Source organism: Neofelis nebulosa, chromosome 12 (genome assembly GCF_028018385.1).
Source record: "Neofelis nebulosa isolate mNeoNeb1 chromosome 12, mNeoNeb1.pri, whole genome shotgun sequence".
NCBI classification, from domain to species: Eukaryota; Metazoa; Chordata; class Mammalia; order Carnivora; family Felidae; genus Neofelis; species Neofelis nebulosa.
The window spans coordinates 19,760,586-19,776,077 of record NC_080793.1 but is presented as its reverse complement, the minus strand read 5'-3'; the positions used below and the strand labels follow the sequence as shown (position 1 = coordinate 19,776,077).

At 40.6% G+C, this 15,492-nt stretch overlaps 1 protein-coding gene across 4 annotated transcripts in view; it reads right to left on the bottom strand.

Moving 5' to 3' along the window:
* Positions 1-15,492, bottom strand: part of TNC (tenascin C) — a 95,271-nt gene that overhangs the window by 67,091 nt on the left and 12,688 nt on the right. The gene's annotated exons all lie outside the window — the stretch shown is intronic.

The following is a 15,492-nucleotide window of genomic DNA, read 5'->3' as shown; positions in this document are numbered from 1 at the left end:
TGATTTTCTGTCTCCTGTGTTTGAAGTTCTCCTGATATTCTTTCAGTATTCACCGTAGTGCTGATACAAACTGGTCTCTAACAGAATATTGCAGGGGCGCCTGGATGGCTCAGTCACTTAAACATCCAACTTTGGCTCAGGTCATGATCTCATGGTTTGTGAGTTCAAGCCCCACATGGGGCTCTGTGCTGACAGCTCTGGGCCTGAGAGGGATTCTGTGTCTCCCTCTCTCTCTCTCTCTGCCCCTCCCTGCTTGCACTCTCTCTCTCTCTCTCTCTCAAAAACAAACGTTAAATTTTTTTTATAAAAAATAAAAGAATATTACAATCTTGAAGGCATGATTCACTCACTTTTCAGCTTCTGGAAATATAGGGAGACAGCTGAGAATAGACAGTAGGACAAAAATTTGGAATATTATAGACCAGACCTGGGTTTTGATCTCAGCTCTAGCTCTGTGCCTCTGGGTAAGTCATGTAACTTTTCTTTGTCCTATGTTACTTTCTATACAGTGAATGGCTAAAGTGAGGGTTAAAGTAATGATATCAGTAAAAATACTAAGTAGAAATATTTCATGGATTTACGGATCCCTTCAATATTTACTAGAGGAGCCCACTGAGTCCTTGTATTGATATGAAGGTCATCGGGGCGCCTGGGTGGCGCAGTCGGTTAAGCGTCCGACTTCAGCCAGGTCACGATCTCGCGGTCCGTGAGTTCGAGCCCCACGTCAGGCTCTGGGCTGATGGCTCGGAGCCTGGAGCCTGTTTCCGATTCTGTGTCTCCCTCTCTCTCTGCCCCTCCTCCGTTCATGCTCTGTCTCTCTCTGTCCCAAAAATAAATAAAAAACGTTAAAAAAAAAACTTAAAAAAAAAAAAAAAGATATGAAGGTCATCATCCCAGTAGATGTCCAGTAATTCCTGTCTCTTATTATTGATCCTTCAATCTGCATTGAGCAGCATCCACTGGTTCTCTCTGCTCTGGGAGGCAGAAGTTCAAACGATGAATGCCAGAAGGCAAGGTGAGTTTCAATTACAGCCTAGCTTCTTACTAGTTATGCGGCTGTAGGAATAGTATACTCTACCTCTTTTGAGCCTCTGTTTCTCTTTTCCTTGATTTATTTCTAAAGACTTAAAAAGTCAGTTTTTTTGTGCGAAGAATCTGACACAATGTTTCTAAACCAGTTGTTCAAACCATGATCAAGGGCAAGAGATGGCTCAGAAAGAATGCCCACCAGCCTCTGATGTTTTATCCAGTCTACAAGTACTTGTACTAGTCTTACTGAGTGTTATAGACTAAATCTTGTCCTCGTCTCCCCTCAAATTCATATATTGAAGCCCTAACCACCCATAAGACTATATTTGGTGATGGGGCTTTAGCGAGGTAATTAAGTTTAAATGAGGTCATCAGGGAGGGTCCCTACTCTGCTGGTGCTCTTGTCCTTATAAGAAAAGGAAGAGACACCAGATGACAGATCTCTCCCTCTTGTCTCCCTCTCTCTCTTTCTCTCTGCTTGTGCACAGAGGAAAGGTCATGTGAGGACACAGTGAGAAGGCAGCCATCTGCAAGCCAAGAAGAGAGGCTTCCCCAGAACTGAACCTTCCAGCACCTTGAACTGGGACATCTATTCTCTAGAACATGTAAGAAAATAAATTTTGGGGGGCGCCTGGGTGGCTCCGTTGGTTAAGCATCCGACTTAGCCCAAGTCATGATCTCACAGTTTGTGAGTTTCAGCTCCACATCGGGCTCTGTGCTGGCAGCTTAGAGCCTGGACCCTGCTTCAAACTCTATGTTTCCCTCTCTCTCTGCTCCTCCCCTGCTCATGCTCTGTCTCTCTCTACTTCAAAAATAAATAAACACTGATTAAAAAAAAGAAAAAAAGAAAATAAATTTTTGTTGTTAAGCCAAAATAACAATCTATGGTATGTTGTTATAATAGCCCAAGCAGATTAATATACTGAGTTTTCTACAATAATCAGAGTTCTGTAGAGGTAGAAATAAACATAAGACCAACTGCCTACCCTTAGAGGCCTTAACAATAGATTATAAATAAAATGGAATCACACATTTAGTACTTAAGGAACAAAGCAAGAAGGAAAGCAAATTACTGATACTGTGATATAGAGTATAACTGCTTATGAAATTTGAAAAAAATAAAAATAATTGTCAAAAGAGTGGTAGTTGGAAAGGATAGAATTTAAACTGAGCCTTAGAGAGTGAAAAGCATTAGGTACCAACAGAGTATGGAGGAGAGTATGCTATTGTGAGGCAGTTCTTACCTTGCTAAATTGTCTTATTCATCAGTCTTATGACTATTTACCAGTACAGCTAATCAACATAGTGGAGGAAAGGGTTGTTGTCAAAGGTCTTTGAGAAATTATTTTTTAAATAATTTTTTAAGTTTATTTATTTTGAGATAGAGAGAGAGAGAGGGAGAGAGAGAATCACAAGCAGGCTCCGTGCTGTCAGTGCAGAGCCTGATGTGAGGCTCGAACTCAAACTGTGAGATCATGACCAGAGCCGAGATCCAAGAGTTGGACGCTTAACCAGTTGAGCTATCCAGGCACCCTGAGGAATTATTGAATGGATAGGGAGACATGGCTAAACCTTAGGTGGTTATAATATTGGCCTAAACATGCTATGGATGCATATGGGAACAATATATACAGGGCATGAAGTCATTCATACTCCTCTTTAATTAGGAAATACACCTAAATGTAGTTCAAGAAAATAGTTGAGGGCTATTTGGCTTTTAATCAGTCATTTCACAAATTGGCATTTTTCAATCACCCATGCTTTTACTCTTTTACTTTACTCTTTACACTCTTTACTCTTTACTCTTTACACTCTTTTACTCGCTCATTCAGAGTTAGCTATTTATGTCAATTAGATGTAGTATTTAGAATGCTTATCCTATGGAGGTTTTCTAACTTTTTTTTCCAGAAAGGTCTTATCCCCGTGATAGGATGCATCAACATGATACCATGTGATCGCCTCCTGCATGACAACAGAAAGTCTTTGCAAAAATCTGGAGAGGGATTATGGCAGGGAAAATGGAACTAAGAAGCATTCTGTAGGACTGAGCAGGGGTCTGGGGAGCTAGAAAACACTGGCTATGCACTTTATTTATTTATGTATTTATTTTTAAAGTTTATTTATTTATTTTGGGAGAGAGTGTGAGCAGGGGAGGGGCAGAGAGAGAGGGAAAGAGAAAGAATCCGAAGTGGGCTTTGCCCTGTCAGGAAGGATGATCTCACCTTTGGTGAGATCGTAACCTGAGCTGAAATCAAGCGTCAGATGCCCAACTGACTAAGCCACCCAGGCACCTCATTGGCTATGCATTTAATCAAGAACTTCCTATCCACACATCCCCACCACAGCCTAATTATATTCATGCTTGATATTTTACCAACTATCCATGTAACATCTACTTAGGGCATCTACCCCCTGGTTAGGCAAAACCAAACAAAAAACAAAAACAACAGCAACAAAAAAAGGAAGCAAACACTTCTTTTGAGTATGCTTTCTTATTCAAATTAGTTTCCTAAATAAGAATTTGTGGATCTGTGGTGTAGGCCAGCTCACTGAATAAAAATTATTATGAAGAAGAGAAACTTGGCAAGTTCTTTTCTTTTAAACCAGCATAGCCCATTTTATTTGTTTACTGGACAAATATTCATTAATTGCACACTCTATTGCAATCGCTTTAACTCTCTTTGCCTTCCACAAAGTCCTTCCTTCCACCCCCTTCCCATCAATTCTTAGCCTCTTCTTTTTTTTTTTTTTTTTTTTTTTTTTTTTATGAGGAAGGGCCATGGGCCAAGCTTGAAATGCTTTTGGACTTTTATCCAATGCTTTTTTTGTGTGTTGCTAAATGACTTAAATTTCCATCTAAAAGGCCATTAGAATTGCGGGTTGAGACTCTGAGGCAATGAGTCTAGGGTAATAATGACCAGAGTATGGGTTGAGTGAGGATTTTTCACCGTGTATGTAAGAGCCGTGTACTGGCACAGACAACACCACATTGTTTGGAGGAAGGAAATGTGATTCTTGAGGGTTGTGTATTTCCCACTGGCTCATGGTGGTCTGAGGGCAGGTGGATTTTTTTTATACTTTAGAAAAGACCCATTACATCTCCAGTGTGGAGGAAAACACCCAGGCTTTGGGATTAGATACACCTGGGTTCAGTGTCGCTCACTAGCTCTGTAACTTTGCCAACCTACTTATCCTCCCTAAACCATGATCTTATTGGTAAAATGGGAGTCGGAGTCTTTCCAGAGGGAAGTATGGATTAGAAATCTGTACAGAAAGTACCCGGCATGGCGTCAGGCCCATAGTAGGCACACTTTAAAAAGTAGCCCCTATTTCTTGCATTCCTAGGAACAAAACCTAGCATGAGTTCAGGGCACTAGATTCCCTTTGCTTAAACTTAAGCTTGACCTCCACATTGAATCCTGTCTTAAACTCTGCAGCCACCTGGATCTAGATGAAAGAGGAACTGCAGAAATTGCTGAGGGGGGAGGAGATAAACCTTATGAAGATAAATTTTCTAGAACTGGAAATATTTACACCAGAGAGGAAAATAGGGAGCAAAGAATATCCTTTAAAAATGTAAAATATTCTCCTGCAGACAACTGGCTGGTTAATGTCTCCTTTGAGGATAGACCTAGGGATAATTACTTTCGATTCCAGTTGGTGACATTTAGGTTAGGTATGAAGGATCATGCTCTGAGAGTAGGGCTTTTAAATTTTCAGAATGAACGACTCACTCTATAGAGACTCTTTAAAAAGCACAAGCAGATTATTATCTTTATAGGAAGTGATCAGGCAACGGAAAGTCTGGAAAGGATCTTGTAGGAGGAATGAGTATGGACCTGTGTGTGTTTATCTTGTAGTTGAAAAAGCCAGGGTTGAGAAAGACAGGATGACCATGTATAAATCCTAGGGAAGCAGGAACTGGCTAGTCCCTTGTGCCCTCAGTGACAGAACAAGAGTCAATGAGTGTTTATGTTGGGGGTGGGGAGGAGGGCTGGTTACAAGAAGGCAAATTTCAGCACAACAGGAGAAATATTTTTCTACTTGGAACTCTCCAACAGAAAGGGCTTCTTTGAGAATATAGCACGCTCCAAGGCATTGGAATGTAGACTCGTGTTGAAGAACACAGGTTTTGTAGACAAACTGTCTTGGGTTTGAGTCACCGTTCACCTTTCTCTTTCTTGGGCAAAGTGTTATCTACTATCTGAAGCCAGAGTCACTTCGTCGTTAAAATGTGATACAGGTTCCTCAAAGGATTGTTGTGAAAAGTGCATGAGATAATGCAGGTAGTGGGGATGGCACAATCTTTGTCAGCAGCAGGAGCTCATCAAAGCGAAGCTTCTGTAGTGAAAAGTATGGACTTCAATGAATAATTTGCCTAGAATTTGCTTTCTCTCAACTCTTGAAATCCCTACCCTGGCATATACAAATCTGTTTTTTCAAACAGGGATAAAAATTCTGCAGGGAAGTGGAGATTTCTCAGAGATCCCAGACAAATATGCTTTGGGACATATGGGTATAAATATACGTATGGGTCTATCAATCTTTTAAGATTAAAGGATCTGATTAGCATCGATATTTTCAAATGAGAGCAACAGGAAGAGACACAGCTTTTGCACTGGCTCAATCATAGATTGTTATGGTCACACATTTAGGACAAATGGGCTATTTCCAAGTGTTGCATGTTGCCCAGGTCTTTATTCTGTCTCAGCAGATATTCCGGGGCAGAAAAGTACACACAGATCAAACTTCACTGTGTATCTTTATCAAAAGCAATTTTTGGAGCCAAATGAACTCCTGCACGCTATTTTTTTATGAGACCCCTTAGGCCCCTCCATTCCTGTTAATTTCTCAAAACATAATTGCTCTGGAGGGGGAAAAAACTACCATAAACATTTCCCCATAAGATAGAAGGTTCAAGAAGAAGTAGAAAATTTTGAATTCATTGGTCTAGAGCTGTGGTGTCCGATATGGTAGCCACTAGTCACCAGTGGATGTTAAAAATAAAATGAATTAAAATGAAATACAATTAAAATTTCCATCCTCAGTTATAATGCTCACATTTCAAGTGTTTTACAATGGCATGTGGCCAGTGACCATAACATCGGTGCAGATAAAGAACACCTCCATTGTTTCAGGGAAGTTCTACTGAGCAGTATTGGTTTAGAGGGGTGCTTAGTGATAGTAAGTCCATGGTACAAATGAGAAAACTGAAGCTCAGAGAGGTCAAAGAGGCACTATATGATGTTGATACGTGTCCTGTTTAATGAAGATGGGTACGTCAGGTAGTACCTGAGGAAGGAGACTAGTGAGAGAAGATGGCATCTTCTAAACACAAGCAAATATGTATGTGATTATAATTTCCATTACATTTTGGACCTTACATGTTCACACATATCCAGGTACATGTGGTCTTAATGGCTACTGTCCTCCTCAAATCTGAAGGGACATCCATCTTGCCTCAGGTCAGCATCCTTCCCTCCCACCCTCCATTCTACCTTGGGATAGGAAGTTTTTTCTTCTTCCTCTTTCTGCATCCCTTAGAGCCCCAAGTTCTCTATGAGTTTCTTCTCTTCAAGTGAAACCAAAGACTAGCTACTCTAGGGACCATTTTGGCCATGCCTAACATCTTGTCCTACTCTGCCTCACCCTTTTCTTGGAAGATGTTAGAACTTGTCAAACAAAGATAATTTATGGCTCTTCTTCTATTGACCCTACACTACTCTGTCCCAAAGTTTTTGAGGGGACTCAGTCCATTTACTTCAGTAATATAAACTATTCCATCAATGAAGCAGCTGGGTGTGAGAGAAAGAGCCTGGTCTTTGGAAATAGACCTACATTAGAATCTAGCTCTTCCACTTAGTAGCTGCTACTGTGGACATTCACTTTCTCCTGAGCCTCACTTGCCTCATCCCCTACATTCTTATACATATATCTATTTCATCATGTTTTGGGATGAAGTTAGATGTATGTTAAGCCACTAGCATAGTGTCTGGCACACAGTAGGTACTTTACATATAGTGGCTAATAATAATAGAAGCAGTAATAACACTGGTCAAATAGGGAATGGATCAGAAAGAAAATTTTGCATCTAGAAAGGATGAGAGAATCAGAGAGATACATCATGATTATAATAATATAATAGGTAACAACAGAGATTGGCTTAACTCTATTCATGTTCAAAGTGGAGGGAGGCTGCACTTTTGTGAGGGGCTTAAGTAAAACAGTTTGAAAGAAATGCCATCTGAGATGGATCTGAAGGATGGGTGGCATTTTGAAAAGTGGATGGATATCACTGTAGTAGGTGGGTAGAATCTGAAGCCTGTGGAAGTTAAGAAAGGGAACAGAGAAAAGGCAAAAAAGTTGGGATGCATGGCTGATAAGGAGAATAAAGAAGTTGACAGTAGAGGTGCCTGGGTGGCTGGGTTGGTTAAGCATCTGACTCTTGATTTTGGCTCAGGGTATGATCTCAAGGTTTCTGGGATTGAGCCCCACATCAGGCTCTGCACTGACAGCCTGGAGCCTGCTTGGGATACTTCCTCTGTCTCTGTCCCTCTCTCAGTCTCTCTCTCTCTCTCTCTCTCTCTCTCTCTCTCTCTCTCTCTCTCTCTCTCTTTTAAAAATAAATAAATAGGAGCGCCTGGGTGGCTCAGTCAGTTAAGCGTCTGACTCTTGATTTTGGCCCAGGTCATGATTTCATGTTTGCGGGATTGAGCTCCACGTTGGGCTCTGTGCTGGCGTCCCAGAGGCTGCTTGGGATTCTCTCTCTTCCTCTCTCTCTGTTCTTCCCCTACTTGCTCACTCGCTCTCTCCTAAAAGAAATAAACACTAAAAATGTTTTAAGTAAATAAATAAAGAAAGAAGCATTTAACTAAAAAAAGATGACAGTAATAACAGATGCTTCCCTTTGTGGCTCCCTGATAGAGGCAAAGGTAAGGTAAAGGGTATGGAATACTGAAGTTTAGTTCTCCTGGGCATGTCAACAACATTAGGGGGAGCAGAAAGGAGCAAGCACATGGAGTTGGTAGAATGATAGTAAGGAGTACATGAAAGGTCAATGTGAAGAGTTGGCACTAAGCCCAGGAAGCAGTGTTGCATCTCTCTAAGAATAGATGTCTAATAGCTCAGTGTCCTCTGCTAAGGGGACTAAGTAGAACACAGGCTTCTGTCTTCAGTCCCTTGGTCTCCAAATACCTGGCATATTTATGGTACCTGCCTCCTCCCTCTCAAAATTTAAAAAGATAAAAATAATGGTCCTGAAGCCTTTTTTTTTTCTTTTAAGTGGGGGAGGGTGTTAAACCATTAGGACTTCATTACTGTTAAAATATAAAAATTAGTTCTTATTTCAACTTCTTTGGTATTAGATGTTGCCAGTGTAGATCATTTTCCAGATCTTGGAATTACATATTTTTATTCAGAACTTTACTCTGATGTAACACTTCATTTAATAGATGGGGAAACCACAGTTGGTATCATGGGAGCCATATCCCAAGGACGTTTTGGACAATAATTTTATGCTTTAAAGTGCCTCTTGTCTGTTTATCAGATCTGTCCCTACCCCATCCCCAAGTAGAGCTGTTTGGTAGCTAACCTTTTGGAAGCAGCATGACATAAACTATCAGTTATTTTTAGGCACCTCACCACAGGACAAAGACCATTGTTAGATGAAGGAATCAACAATCTTTGAATTCTTTCCTGGTCACAGCTGGAGAATAAACAATTTCATTTTTAGATAAAGATTAAACTTCCAACTGGCTAGAATCACATTTCAGAATTCGTTACTTATGACTTAATTTTTAGTGGCTCACAGAATATATCTATCTTGTTGACTTAGGCATGTACATGAAATACCTAGGCTGGGGGCAACGAGGATTCCTACTGTTTAGAAATGCAGATGAATCTCTTTCCACATCATTTTGGCAACATATGAGGCAGCTTGCACCAAATTTTTCTTCTTGCTTACAGGCAAGAGAATTTTATTGTGCACAGTCAGTTAAGCATGGAGCTGCTTACATGGGCATTCTTAAAGGTTCTAGAAATTCTTCACCCCTTGTCCTTCCCAACATCCATAAATTCCTTCTTGGAATGTGTCAGGAAGAGAGAGGAGCCAGGAAACAGCCTTAAGTGTGGATTTTTTCCGAGGACATCTGATCCTTACAGTTGAGTGAGGCCAGCACAACCTGTCTTCAAAGAATTAAGAGAGCTCTGACTGCCAAACCAAAGCACCTCCAAGCCCTAGGTGTTTGAATTCCAGCACTGAAAAGCATTTATCCACTCAGATAGCACGGTGGCTTACCTAGTGCCCAATTCGGATGCTACTGGAGCCAGCAATCATCCTAGAGGCCTGAGAATTAATTCATTTAAAAACTTACTCATTCCTGCATTCAACAGAGATGAACTGAATGAGTGCTAAGATATTCCAAAGGAGAGTGAGGTGTTTCAGAGACCCATGACAGTAATTCTTGCTCTCATTGAGTTCATGGTTCAATAAAGGAAACAGACATGTAAACAGTTACAGAGGAAAATAAACACTAAAATTGACAACTATCCAAGGAGGGTCTGTGCTATGTTTGAGAATATCTGTTCTAGAATCAGTCAGATACTATTGAACCCTGGTTCTGCCACTTGCTATCAATTTGGCCCGTAAGGCATTGCCGCATTTTTGTAGGTCACAAATGGTTGGACAGAGGTAACTTCACATGGCTCCATCTAGTAACTATGACCTTGGATATGTAACACTGCCTCTCTGAGCCCCAACTTTTTTGTTTGTAAAATGGTAACAAGAATACCAACCCTACAATAAAGTTCTTTCAACTCTATCTGGGAGACAATGGGACTAAATGAGATAATCTATGAAAATACTTAGGATAATGCCTAACAGGAGAGAGATTTCAGTAACTAATGTATGTTGTTATTGTGTGGTGATTTGTGTCCTTTGTTTAGAGAAGGCAGTTAGTGAAAGGTTAGTCTCTGAAGGACGAAAGATTCATAAAGGAATGTGGAGGAGCCCCCTTTTGCCCACGATTGCTTTTTCCTTGAAATTGTATCACTGTTAGTACTTCAGTTTGTCAAGTGACAGGGATATTCTGAAATCCTCAGGGGAGTGAGGAGGCCTAGGAGATAGCTCGGGTTTTCCTCCTGATCTATTCCCATTCAGTAGCAAGAAAAACAATTCTGTGAGCCTAGGGTGGAGCTCTTTTTCTGGGAGGTCAGTACTCTGGCCAAGAGGCAGTGCTGCTACTGGGATGGTTGTCCGTGATGCTCCGCCAGGGATTTCTCCAGAACAGGCTGCTTGTGGTTTAGCCTTTTAAGACATCACTCCTGACGGGAAATGGTTGGCTCAGGTTCTCAGCATTTTCCATAGACACAGACAGACATCAGATTATAGAGTCAAAATCAGAGTGGAGCAAGGCTTAGAAGCAACTTGGGAGGATCACTGAGTCCTGGGGTGGCAAATCTGTGGCACCGACACATCCTTCTAGTACACATGGCAGGCATTGCTGATCAACACCCATACATTTCTGCAGAGCCCTACTTCAGAAATGTTATGAGTACATCACTCCAGGCCGCCACATCCGAATAATTAGAGGTAGTACATGCTGTGAAAGGGAATAACTAAACAGAAACACCAGAGAAGGTCAGCAGTTAATTAGTGGTAAAGTTTATATTAAAACCCAGAGATCCTCCCTCTTGGTCAATGAATTTGATTGAGGTTTATTGGTTTTCCCAGGCTACTGAGAGCCCTTCAAAAATAGATGCATATGGGGGCGCCTGGGTGGCTCAGTTGGTTGGGCAACCGACTTCAGCTCAGGTAATGATCTCACAGTTCGTGGGTTCGAGCCCCACGTCGGGCTCTGTGCTGACAGCTCAGAGTCTGGAGCCTACTTCAGATTCTGTGTCTTCCCCTCTCTCTGCCCCTTCCCTGCTCACACTCTGTGTCTCTCTGTCTCTCAATAATAAATAAATGTTAAAAAATTAAAAAAAATAGATGCATATGGAAAGCTTCTAGTAAAGGTCATTGTAAAGGTTCCCAGAGCAAAATATCACCAATAGGATCTTGGAGAGACCCTGTGTTAAGAGATTTCCAGGTTTCTTGGCCCTGTAAGGTTTCTTCAATTTTCCTTCCATCCATCCATCCATCCATCCATCCATCCATCCATCCATCCATCAATCCATCCTTCCTTCCATCCATCCACTATACACCTTTTCAGTACATATTTGTTAAATACCTACCATCTGCCAAGCCTTGAGTTAACCATGAAGGATACTACAATGAAGAAGATCAGCATGTTCTAATTATAAAGCTTATAATTTCCTCCTAAAAGCTCACAAATGCAGTTGATTTTAAAATCCATGTACTCTGGATTTAATATTTGTGCTATTCTTAAGTGTCACTGCAGATTGGGAACATGGCACATACTCTCAAGCTTATGGGCTGCACAGTGTGCTGATTGTTAGGGAAATGAGGCAGACTAAGGATTTACTCTCTGTTTCCAGAAATCTCAGAAACTAGAAAATACAATGCAGGGTTCAGTGGCAGTGCTGGTCTGAATGAAGGAATTGAAGAAAGAAGTATCACTCTGAGCTTGGAAGTTCCCAGAGGACTTCCTGGGGGAGGAAATGATTAAAACCACCAAATATTGATTGAGAAGATAAGGAAGAGGCTGAAATCATAACAGTGATAACAAAAGTAATAAAAATATCATCAACTACCATTCACTGCATGGCTTATTTTGCCAGTAAGCATTTTATATTTCCAACTTTAAATTCTCAGAAAAATAATATGAGGCACTATCTTTATTCTCAGCTTGAAGGTGAGGAAAATGAGGCAGAGAATAGTTAAGTGGCTTATGTAAGTTCAGATATTCATTAAGTAGAGTCAGGATTTGAACACAAGTCCATCTGAGTCCAAAGTAAGTGCTCTGAACTACGATTTTATACAGCATTTTGTGCTGAGGGCCAAGGGAAAAAGTTATGGCTCAAGACCAGTCCCAAGCATTGCTTCCATTACTTTCAAACACCCGGCTCAAAAGAGAAAATCTTTGGAGACACGATCATATCTCAGTTATCAACGGGAGAGGGTACCAGATCTGTTGAAGGCTGCTCAAGAGCCCCTTTGCCATCTCTGAGTGAACAAATCTATTTGTCCTTCAAGATAGAGCTCAAAAAATCATCTGTTATTAGAAGTTTTCTTGTTTTTTTTTTTCTTTCTGAATTCTCTGAGTTCTTAATTTGATATTATTTCCATCATGTGTCATTCTAAAATTGACTTTGGGTGACTTTATTATGTATGTGTATCTTCCTCTTTTAGAACATAAACCAATTCTATCTTGTATTTATGTCAGACCGTAAGGATTTAGATTGTATGTAATCTTTAAGCTCCATGAAGGCAGGAACTATATCTGAGTCATTCATCTTCTAGTACCCAACACCAAGCTCAGTGTCTACAGCATAGTGAAGGCACAATATGTTTATATTTACATAAAATAACGCTAAATATATTTCTTGATTTGAACTTACACATACCAGACATATTCATGGAATTAATGAAAGAACAAATACTTTTGTTTTCCTGATAGCCCTAACGGAATTAGTTCTCCTATGATCTCTTCTAAGACAAGATGTATCAAGGAATTCATCATAGCTGCACTCCCAGAATTAGTTCATTTTTATTTGCTCAGGTATTCAGTGAGTATGTACTGTGTGCCAGATACCACACTAAGCACAGGAGTTACAAAATTGACCAAGACGCTGTGGGCTCCTTCCCATGAGGTTCCAGTCAATACCTCAAGGGTTCTTGAGAGCCCAGTACTATCTGCTTTGAGATAAACCTTCTCTATGATAAAGGTCAACTCAACTAGACATTTGGCAGGAGATGAACTCGACCAGGCCTGTGATATACTCAGTGTAAAATTCTGGTTTCAATGTGAATGAAGCATCCTGGGTTATTATCCATTCTCCCAATTTTCTTGCAGTATTCATTGTTGGTTAAATTTAGATCACTCTCTCCTTTTGAATTCTGACTTTTATTTTTCAGCTCCCAGAGATTTGAGGCTCTCCTGGGACCGTGTGGTGGGGAGTACAGTGGATTAAAGGGCTAGGAGATGAGCTCCGCAGCACAGTCCTACCAGCCTCTTGCTGTGAGACCTTGAGCAGGTCACATCCACTCTCTTGTCAAATAAGCAAGATTGTGTGCCCCTAGCCCCTGACTCTTTGGTTCTAGGGACCTGTGGTCTACTGCTAATTTGGCAATATTTCTGCTGAACTTAAATTTGGATTTCATTTCAGACCCATGTCAAGTAGCCAATATTATGTTCAGCACTCCCTCCCCCCCCCCCCCAATACTGTGTCTTTCTTTAGTTGTTTGGCTAAAACACTGGTGGTGCTTTGTGGCTTCTGTCTTCCCATCCCCCAAACAGAAGTTTCATTACCAACCAAATTAAGCTCACAAATCTTAATCCATAAAATATTTCCATCCAGACACAATAATGAGATTCATATTTGTGGTTTAGTATACCTAAGAAAAGCTCAGATGAAATATGACTAGATCCATTGATACATTCAGACCACAGACTGCCCTGGTGTGGTCTGGTTTCAATTTTTGAAATAAAAATTCTGCAGAGCACTTGCTTTCTCTCTCCTATTCCTTACCTAGACATAAAGGAAAATAAAAAGTGGGTCCGACCAAGTGGCAACAATATAGGTTCCTGTAAAATTCTGGAAAAATTGTTTCAAGCATAAATTTCAGTTCATTTCCTAATGGAACAATGACCTCCTCTGGCTTTCATCCAGAATTTTAGGAAATCTAGTTGACTCTTTCAAAAGTACTAGAAGTTGGTTCTTGAGCTCTTGAGCCAAGGTGAAGAGATCAGAGATTTATCTAGGAAGGTTTACAGACTGGCTCATACCTCAACGTTAAATAAGAGACCTTCTGACAAGGGCTCTGTGACATGGTGACTTCTGTGAAGCTGTTGTTACTACCCAATGCCAGAGATGTAGCCTTGAAAGACTTTGAAAATTCTTAAGGAGGCATTGTGATGAGCAGAAATACAGGAGATCAAATTCTGTTTACCTTCTGGGAAGCGTTAGACAAAGTCCCATAACTTTTCTGAATTGTGACTTCTTGAGCTGTAAAATAAGGATCTTTCCAAGGTTGTTGGAGACAGTGAATGGAATAATAGGATTGTAAATGCTATCCAACTGTTAGTATCTATTCTCTTTTTCTCTCTTCCTCTGTGGCTTCTCTTAATAGGGGAGCTTCACAACATCGGACAGATGAAAAAATAGATAGTAATACTGTAGAGGTGGTTCAAGCATTGATTGAGAGGTTGAATTGGTTTGGGAAAGCAGTTAAGTTTCAGTTTACGTGTCAACCTCAGTGAGCTGACATGGCTATCCAGCACTGTGTTGAGAAAGACTCCATGGCCTCCTTTGCACTCAAGGGGAAAAAGTGCTGTGATGGCTTAGCAATGAATGCCATGGGTACCAAAGTGAAGGAGTGTTGATATGTGTGTCAAATATTTGGCATAGCAAGACTAGGTAGTTTTGGCAATCTTTTCCAAGCCAATGTGCTGATATTCAAATGCATGGAATGCTGTTTGAGGCCTGAGTCAGAGGGAGCCAGATGGATTCTCTGACAATTGTAAAAGCCTGTATGAGTCAAGTGCAATAAAGTTTGATACTATGCTTCTAAGATTGGAAGCAAGAAACTGGACTCTCAGAAAAAACTAACACTGCTCCAGCAATTAATTTGTGTGATATCATGCAAGGAAACATACTTTCATTGTCTACTTTCTCTTTCTCAAACGAGGCTGTTTAAATGCTTCAATAACAGCTAACATTGATTGAAGATACCTGTGCCAAGAATTGCTTCATGTGTATCTTGTGTGGGTATTTCGTTGAATTCTCTCCAAGACCTATGAGGTAGCTACCTTTATTTTTTCAGCTTAGGGATGAGGAAACGGAAACAGCTCAAGCTCACACAGGTAGACAGAGGGGAGCAGGGGTTTAATTCAGATGGACTGGCTCACATGTCAGAGACCCCATTCCTAACCCTCACCTTTGCAGTCATCCTTGATTGATGTAAAAGTGTGGTTTGCACAACCAAAGTAAAAAGGCAAACTTCCAAAAAACCCAGTTGTCAGGGTCCACAGTAACAATGAAGGAACTTTATGACTTCCGGATAATGTCTGGGAAGCTGTACACGAGCCTGAGAAATAGAGATATTTCGAACCCCTGACTTGGATTTAATTAGCTCTATAACTATAGGCAGCATTTTCTAAAGTGGAATCTACAACATGTTGGCAAATATTAATGCAAGGGAAAAACATGCTTGGAAAATGCTATTTTAAACCAAATGCTATTTTAAACCAAACAAATTACACAGCTTTGTTTACTTCAGGGTTTCCAGAGTCTTTAATGTGTTTGTGTTCATTGGAAATCTCCAAGAGGAGGAGAGTTTAT